Consider the following 10,251-nt stretch of genomic DNA (forward strand, 5'->3'; position numbering starts at 1 on the left):
GGTTCTTATGGGCCTTTCCTCTAATACAGTATATAGATAACTTAATTAGCTGGAAAGGTTTGTTGACAAACTCGCACTTGCACACAGAGCCATAGCAAATAATAATAATAATACTAATAATTAAAAAAAAAAAAAATATATATATATATATATATATATATATACCTCAAAAATTTTGCAGGATATGGTTGATGGCTAGTTATATTTCTGGGGTCAGTAGTGTATGTTTGGGAGAATATAAACTCATGGCTCCTGTATTACTAAAATGTTATAGCTTCCTATCCCATTGTTTGTATGCATTACAACACAGATAGATAGATAATAGATAATTGATAGATAGATAGTATAAATATTACAACTAATTTATAATACTGCCATACGTAAATTTGCCGTTAGAAGTGAGGATTGAGTGAAAATATGAGAAGACTCCGCTCTTAGTATTACCTTATATTCCACGGTATATGCACAAGGGAAAAAAGAACAGAAGGAACCAGAACCTGGAACGATCGAACTGGGCAAACATTAAGGAACTGGTTCAAAGTTTCGTGCCCCTGGCTGCTTCCTAGACAGAGCAATTACACACCAAGACCCACGCAGAAACCACTCTCCAATTATAGCAGTGGGATATAATGTTGATATCCAAGAGGAGCAACATTTCTTTATTTGCTCTTTCATCAACAAAGGGCAATAAAGTAGCTGAGTAAAGTGAGATTTTCTTTACAAAAATACTTGCTGTATTGTGTACATTATTGCTGTATAATATTGCTGTTATATGTGAAATAGTAAAAAAAAAAAAAGACCACTATATCATAGAAAGGCCAGGCCTTAGATAGCTGTGTTTTTACTGTTTTATCCTCTTTTCCAGCCTGACTGTCTAAAAAATGATAAAAAGTAATTACCATCCCTCTCTTTCACTGCCTCACAACAAAACTGGCAGTAGCATTGGGTTTTATAGAGCTTCTTTTGAGTTTGGATGAGCTAGTCCCTGACCCATGCAGACGATTCTGCATGAATTTAATTGTGCCTAAAGGCAGGTATATAGAGTTTACAGTACGATCTTTGCCAAAACAGAAAAGATGACCTAAAATGCAGTCATAAATGAAATGGACTGTGACGCCAGGATATAAAGTATCTGTATTTTATTACTGTTGAGAAAATAAGGAGAAAATAAGACCAGAAAGAAAAGACTATCAATGTGAAAATAACTGAAGTTTGTAGGGTTAGTCATTAGTTTTAAAACTGAGTTCAGGTCCAGCTGACAATCTTGTGTGTTCTTATTAGTGGTGTTGTACCCGTACAACATGGCTTTACCCATACAACTGATATCCAAGTTGAGATGATATGAAGAGACAGATCATTTGAAATGTCATTAGTTACTGATGTCCTAGGTTTGAATAATGCCATGTAAAGAGTCCTATGAGTCTCCAGATGCTAACTTGTGTGTGCCAGTGTGTAAGATGCCATATGCTACAGGAGATGGTTTAAACGTAGCAGTTTTAGAGGATCTTAGTTATTAACTCTTTAACACATTCGACCATGTCTTTTTTTCATAAGGAAGCTGTTACGAGTCAGGGGGTCAAATCCTGTCCTCATGAAAATGTTGGTCTTTGCTACTAAACATCAATAAACTAATCTCTGTGAATCCAGAAACACATTTGCGGATAACTTATTGGTCTGCGGATGTCATGGCGTATGCTTTTATCCCCATGTCCTCCCTGAGGGACCTTCACCAAAGTGGAAAAGGGGCACATTACTCATATTTATGGAAATTATCTGGGAGAGCTTCTTCCATGGTGCTCAGGCCTCTCAGCGGGTGCCATGCGAACACAGACGATGATCTCTCCAGCAGCTGCCTCACCGGGACAGACCTGGGAATCCCATCAAAAGGCCACTGTAGGGTTTCCAAAACAAAATACACTAAACATAGCTCTATCACTCCTATTGGGATTGGTGTTGACAAAATGTGGTTTAAATGAAGAATATGTTTATGAGATTTTCCTATTTGGCAGCTGTAGGTCCTTTGAGGTTGGGAGAGGGGCAAGGGCTGCATTACACTAACTTTAGCATTAACATTACCAAAATCTGGCTTTATTCTAGTACATTTACTCTAAATTTTAATACTAACTTATTTCTATCTAAATAAATTCCGCACATCTGCAGAACAATGAATTATGATTATTTTGAACCAAGGACAATGTAACAACCTCAAGATGTTTCTTTAAAAAGCTTGAGGTCATCAACAATCTAGATTTGAAAAAGCGGCTATTGATAGAGCCAAGTCCATTACAAATTTGGTTGGATGTTGCAAAAGAACAGACTTTGTATCTATGAATAATAACAGAGGGTTTGGCATATTTTTTTTAGAGTAATTGCAATAGCAATCAGCGCATACAGGCCTCTGAACTCTCGACTTTGTTAATTTGGATGATGTCATTTATCTCATTTATTAGCAATTAGTAGACGTGTGTATTCTTTAACTTAAAATTGCGCTTTAATAAGCGGTGACGCACTCGAGTGCTTTCATTTGCTATAAAACATTAAATCTTGGGCCACACAAGCTTACCTGTCATGTTTCCTTATTTCCTCTTTTTGTTTTGTTTTTTTTTTGTCTGTTTTATTTTCCATTTTTTCACTTTCATTTCTTATATTTTAACCAGTAACTCACCACAAATTCCATGAACTTTAAGTATTGATTTCAACAGTTGTCAAAGCATCTTCTTAGAATTGCAGAGAAAAAAAAGTGCTCTGTTTGCCAAGACAGAAATTAACTGCCGTCTTAAGTTGTTGCAAAATCTGAATGACTTCACAGTTTTCAGGATGTGACCCAGACTAAGAACCTGTACAGTTGTTAAATGTATTTAAATGTGTGCCAGTACTATATCAGATTTCCATTACCAAGCAGCTTATCACACACCAACACTAAGGTGACTGGTTCAGTTATGTTTTTAATCTTCTAATTGTGACTGATCGCTCAGTTTGTCTGCCGGGCCTCACTTCAAAGCGAATGAAAATTCTGAATGGAGATTTTGTCTGATGTCAATATTTAATGCTTTGGTTAATGGTACCTCCAGATAATGGCATAATAATTCACATAAGACTATTCAGCTTTCAGGTTTTAGGGTGACAATGAGTAAGTGTATAAGCTGTGTAATTATAACATAACTGAGTACCTCTCAAGACAAATTTTGACAAAGAAGAGTGGTGCTTTTTTCTGCGAAGTTGAAATGAATTAATGAAGCGAGGAAGGCCCAGACAGGTCCTATATGACCACAGCAGGTCACCCTTACTCTGGAAAAGTCATACTGAGACACAACCAAAAGACAAGAGCCAAAAAGAATATTTACACAAAGGCAGTGAATCACCGTTTTGTGTGGGTTCGCCTGAGGCAGGCCACTCTTCTTGTGCTTAAATCAATAGCACTCATAATGAAATATCCAACTCATGACGTTTTAACTATCGGCACTGAGCGAGCCAACTGCAAGCATGTCACCAGTGTTGATAAGTTTTATTTCTTCTCTTCGGCTGCAATGTCACAAAAGCAGATACTGTGTCATGCTAGTAACTGCTTTAAGCCTTGAGTCTACTGGCCAAAGAACTTTAAGTATTTCATAGTTGCGGGTGCTGCATTAGCTCTTGACCCACTGACTGACAATTCACATTCCTGCCCCCGAAGCCGGCATGGATCTATACTGCTTTTACATAAGATTGAATCCACATTTCTGCCTTCTGAAAGTATACCAACCCAGACTGAGGTGGCCTCTCACTGATTTCTGACAGCCTTATGTGTGAGAGTGTGTATATATCAGTCATCTCACCTTTTTCAGCCTTGGCACGGACAGCAGGCGCCGATGGAAATGCAGGGTGGGTGCCACTGACCGTCATGCCATAGCACTCTGGCCTCTCTCCTTTACCAGCAGGCAGACAGGAAGGGTAAAAACTGGGCCCTCACTAATACGGACAAATGCTGTTTCAGTCCGTGTAACCCGAGCGCCAGGGGAAAACGCTCCATGAATGACAGACATTTCATTGCCGCATGCATCTATTAATCACAACCTTAGCAAACTCTTACTTCTCTGTTTATGTTCTGCTGTTTCTCTGTTTTCATCTCCCCGTATGTATAAAAATCAGTTTGAAAAAAGTGCTGCTTAACAGGGATTTACAGGAAGCTGGGCAGTAATTTAAGAAAACTATCAGGCAAAGGAAGGAGATCCGGCTTCCCTTGGCATTTTAGAGTGCTCCAGAAATTGCATGATGATTTTGGCAGGTTGCTTAGTTTGCTGTTTTCTTTTTTCTTGGGTTACATGCGCCTTCCCAATGATCAGTTTCTGGCAACCACAAACTCTTCCCTGTGGACATCCTCAGGCTGTACTCCATCCAATGTCCGTCAAAAGTCAGCACAGACCGAGCTACAGATTTGCCAGGGACTACACCTTACTGACCAGTACACAACATGTGTGTTGTTTCTTCTATTAATTAATTACTAGAGGACAGAAGTGATTTTTGAATGCATCCTAAAAATGACCACCAAGTAAAGATATAGGGTGATGAAGAATTACTTCACCTTTCAACACAATTTTCAGATTTGTAGTCAGAGAACCATTTATATCACAAGTTATTAACACATAACATTAAAAATTAAAAACATGGATAAATGTGTATAAAAAGATAAAGAAATAGTTAATATAGCGAGAGGTGTTCTGGTTACAATATGTTGTCACAAAATTAGGGAAATCTTGGAATACAGTACTGGCTGTGTACAAGTCTTAAGATTTTATTCATTAAATTAAATGATTTGGGATTATGGGAACTGGACACATTCTGATCAGTTTTGACGTTTATTTGTTTTTTAACATGGTCCCACTCCACCGCATGATGTTCGTTTTTACTCACTAATGCTTTGACATTCACATTAACCTTATTATGCTTAAGTTGATGAGTAGCCAGTCCCGGGAATTCAAAAGAAAACTACATGTGGTAAAGCCTGTGATAATATCTACAAATTACATCATGTCTTGCTGCTACGGGGCAAGTCTATGACTGGTACAGTATCAAACAGTATCATGTAGGTCTTCTATAGCTGATCCCTATGGAGTTGCTCCCTCTAGTGGAGCAGGGGATGCTCTCTCTCAATCACTCTGGAGATGCTTGGATCTAAATAAACACAAATAGGTCTTTCACAGTACAGCTAGAGTCCTATAAACATATAGATCTGTGTTAAGCGTAGAGTTGTAGAGTAACACATATTTCAATAAAACACTGACTTTAGAACTGAGAAGGGATCCAGGATTTAAAAAAAAAAAAAAAAGAAAAACCCTGGTCAGGTCTGGTTCCTCGTGTGATTCTTTGTTATGTGTATGCCTGTGTTTATATGTCTTATCATATAAACACGAGTAGTGAAAACATTACCACGGCATTATACCGTCTGAGGCCTATTAAGTTAATTTCAGTTTAATTGTTGCATCTGGGGAATCATTAATTAGTCAATCAATCGCCTGCCGCAGTGACAGGGCGCCTGGGCCGTAGGGCGCAATGGAAACCACAGCTGGCCATATGTAAATGGGAATTAATTAGAAAGCTTACGTTTCAGCCCCCGTATTTGGACTGAAAACATTCTCAAGAGTACAAGCCAGGGCAGGAGAGTCTCCACCAGCCCGCTGTGGTCACATCCCATCTCTGTCGGACAGAATAATTTCACCTCATTACCTCTGCCATGTATAAATAGAACTCTTTCCACCCAGCAGCTCTTTAACGACATGTACTCTTTAAACACCTACAATTAACCCCTTGTGACTAGGGCCTTGTGTCTACCCCCATGTAGCCTGGTACTCTCCAAGCTGAGCGTGGTCCCAGTGGATTAAACCCCATTCTCGCTGAACCCGTACACCCTATTTAGGCTCGGTCCAGTCCACTACACCTCCACCCCAGCTCATGTTCATTAAACAGCCATATATCTTGTGTTGTGCTTTCCCTCTAGCAGGATTTATTGGGTGACTGATCGAGTTTACAATGTGTCTTGAGCAGCACGAAACACGTCATGACAATCCATACACGCATCTTGCTTAGGATTTTCTCCCTGAAACATGCCACACGTAGGTCAGCCCACCCTCACACCCACCACACACACACACACACACACACACACACACACACACACACACACACACGTAAACACAAAGATGTTACATGTCAAGTGTATAATTTTTTTGCACATGCTTGACACTATGGCTCTTAATAGAACGGTATAGTTTTTCCAAACCCACAGGCGCTCCCCACATCTTAATCTCTCCATCACTGAGATTTGTGTGGAGGGTCTCTGCTGGTACACATGAGGTAAGTGCTACAATACACAATGGCTCCATTGGAGTGTGGATTATGGTTCCTGAGGAGTAAAGCAAGGTGAATGACATCTAGAGTGTTGATCATCTCAAATCTTACCATCCTCTCACTTGTGTAGATCTTAAGAAATTAAACTTTTTAATTAGCACGGTCAGCTTCTTGCAGACTTATTCCTATATCCACTGATCAGACATCTTAAGAAACTTTGAAAATGAATAAAACATACAATATGTAAATGTATATCCTCAACACCCAGACCTATCCACACTGCCGTAGGGCTGAGATATAGCTCCTAGTAAAAGAGCGGGGACACACTTGCTTCCTCCCTACGGCAAATAATTCAGTCAAGTGGTACCTCAGAAAAGGTGAAGCTCACAATGGATTTCTCAGATATTCAGCACGAAACCGCAGCTTTCCTCACCCAGAGCACCACCTATAATCACTATGTCAGACTCCGGCTCTGCAGCGACCTCAGACAAGTTGTTCTTGGACAGGTACCACACCAGTGGCGGGAGTCGCCCGTGCTAAAACTGGCAGTGCAAAGGACTTTTCTCCAGACTGATGTAAGAAAAAATACTCCGGCACTATCAATTCTAACAAGTGACTGCTTTAGTCACTGACATGTGCCTAATTTGTTATGTTTCCCCTGTTCAAATGAAACCAGTTAGCAAATGACTAGCTAACTAGATAATTGTAGTTTTCTTCATATAAGAAGTGATGACGACCTGGAATGACTGGAGTGAATAGTGAGTTCAAAACCTGACTGGTGTAGACTGTGTTTTGCTTTGTAACTAGATTCTTTTTTTTTTAATTTTTTTTTTTTTTTTTTGGAATTACAGTCCTATTCACAGAGGTATCGGAGTTATTTATTTTATAGTTACCAAAAGTTAGACAAAGGTTTGTGCCCATCAAGTCACTTAAAAAATGAGCACTGAATGTAAAATCCTTCCATTATCTTTTATTTTACTTTAAACATCGACCTTTATTTATATCGAGCTATTTTTCTAACCTTGATTCCCAGTCTGTGTGTCCTGATAATGACATTACCATGGCTACTGTGGTATGCTTCATGACTACGATTGTTTGTTTGAACTTGTGCTTTAGGGCAGGCATGATGGAGAGAGGAGCAAGATGGTGAAATATTTTATACTGTTGTCAGACTTGCTATAAATGAAGAATCTAACTATTACACTATTAAATTTTATGGACCTTGACTGAGGTCTCAGACTACCATGTGCCTTTCATATTGTTTGTAGACCCATTGCTGTCATTTTAAAAGGGACAGTTCACTGGATTTGTCAGAATTCATCTCAGTATTGTTAATGCAATATTTGATACATAAGTATATAAATGTGTTAAACATAGTATTACCTAGGATTACACAATATATCAGAGAAGATGTGCAGTGGCTATATTTGCAAAGTTTTTGAAGCCAAACCATTAATTCTAATTTAAATAAAAGGGTCCGATGTCTGACCCATCCTGGTACCTGGAACTGTCCTTTAATATTGTTCTTGTTTGCAGGTGTGCGTCAGGCTCCTGGAGCCGGCTTGTCATAGGAAGACCTTCCTGGAAAAAACTAGTAAGTTCATTAGAGGCACGTGCTAAATATTTACATCATAATTACCATTGCACGAGACATGCGATGCAACCAAGGAAATCACTTTGGCCTGCCTTAGTTGGAGTCTAACTGCTCTCCAGACTTGCGGCTAGTTAGGCATAATTTGGCCACAGCAGTCTGAACAATGTCAGCTCACTGCATCCTAATCACAGCCAGATAAGAATAACACAGGGAGCCCTGCTACAGTGTCTCACACAGAGCTGCCCACATTAAAATATATCTCATATATTATATACCATATACGTATGGTATGATGAGCTTAGTGTGTTTGGTTATTAATATATATTGGATCAGTAATGACAAACCAGACCTCTCTATTTAACCCTGGGAAGGGTTAAAAAAAAAGAGTATATATATATATATATATATATATATATGTATGTATAGATAGATAGATATTTTATATGTATGTATATGTATATGTATCATTTATCATTTACAAAATATCATTTACTATACATATGGCTGTTCATGAATTGTTAGAGAAAAATTCCTCCAACCTTGAACTACAGCAATGGTTATCTGTAAAGTTTCTTAAAACAAGACTAAAAACCACCTCTTTCCTCAGTGTTTTCACAGTCTTACACCCTACCAGTCACACACTGCCTCTCAGTTCTCGTGTCAGACGTTGGTGGGACTATGAAGATATTAACTTAATGTCCTCTCTCCAGATGATGTGGTTGATTTAAAACATTTAGAGGAAGCACGTAACCATTGCAGCATTTGGCCTTGCCTTGGATAAATAAAAGGATATGGTTTCTGCAGTAGTGACAGTCCCACATTATATATACTGTAAATGTGTCATCGTGCCTCCGCCTGTGCCCCAGAATGATAGTTTACTTGAAATGATGGAAATTAATGATGATGTGTCACTGTATCCAAGGGCCTTTTAGTTTATATATTTTGACTTCTGATTATGGCCTACATAATCACAACCCTTTTTCATTCTCTCCCAACCGTAGCACGCGTTCATGTTGACTTTGTGGTTTTCCCAAATTGGACTCTGGCTCCAGGTGGCTGTGTTTCCATAGCAACCTTTAGCCTTATCTGCTACTGGTGAAGCCAAACAATAAGGTCTTTCACTTTCTTGACTTTTCTTTTTTTCCCAAAAAGTACAACTTTAAGTGAAAAGGCTATTTATGTGAATATGAGCTATATTTGAAAATAAGCAAACAGTATTAAATTTGTTACAAATAGCTGACAACTCAAAGGAATATGGTGTCAATTATAAAATCCATACTATCCCATAGGTCTGGATAACTTAATGAGCTCATACACTTCATTTATTAATGCATTTGTGTCCTATAATGTTTAAGAAAAATTAACAATTATTTCATAAATATAGAAGGCTATATTTGATTATTTAGAGTTTAAGAATGAATCCAGCATCTGCATAGGTTAAGGTAAGGAAAAAATGTGTTTGTATGGCTATCCAGTCTGCAAGACCCTGTCCAAACATCAACATACAGTATAGAATGTCAGAACAGATGCTAGCATGCACCACATAAAAGACATATTTACACCCATACGTTTTATTTGAATACGGCTGATTTAGAATGTGTTTAATTTTTCCAGTGAAGAGTGTACAAAAGTCAGAACCATTTCCACTTATTTTATAAGTTGACACACCACTGAAATAAATAAAAATGTCATATATGAAGTATGACATAATATTAGAATTATCAGTCTACCATAAGAATCAGTATATGGTGCAAGATCTTCTTTGTTGCCGTGGTGAATTATGAACCTATTTCTAAGTCTTTGGGGCTGTGCAACACTCTGACATTGTTAAACTAAAAATTAAAAAATAAAAACAACAGGTAACTTTGTATATGTTGCTTTTTCTCTCCAGTGGGTTGACCCTCTTGATTGAGCTTGGTTGAGGAGAGGACGTCTCCTCAGACGGTCGTAATGAAGCTGTGACGTAATGTATGGCTGCTCTGATGGATGAAGCCGTGGCTTTGCATCAGTGAGCTAAGCCAATCAACAAAACACATAGGGGAGGAGATGTGGAGTGTTTTCCTTGGTTTACTTCCTAAGTCAGTACATTTGTTCAATGCAAAACGTCATTATTAACCTAACCGGAGAAAAACTATCCCAGACGATCCCCTGTTAAGTCGTGCGGCCATTCTCCAAAGCACAATCTGTAATACAGCACTTGATGCTGTATATCTACCACTTTGACCCCAAGTGAAGTCATGCTGTCAGATCTTACGGCTGAGTGCTAAATGTTTCACCAAAGACCCTTACAGGGATCCGTTTACCGTGATAGTGATGATGTGATGAATTGATCT

This window comes from Xiphias gladius, chromosome 3, assembly GCF_016859285.1.
Source record: "Xiphias gladius isolate SHS-SW01 ecotype Sanya breed wild chromosome 3, ASM1685928v1, whole genome shotgun sequence".
Classification (NCBI taxonomy): Eukaryota; Metazoa; Chordata; class Actinopteri; order Istiophoriformes; family Xiphiidae; genus Xiphias; species Xiphias gladius.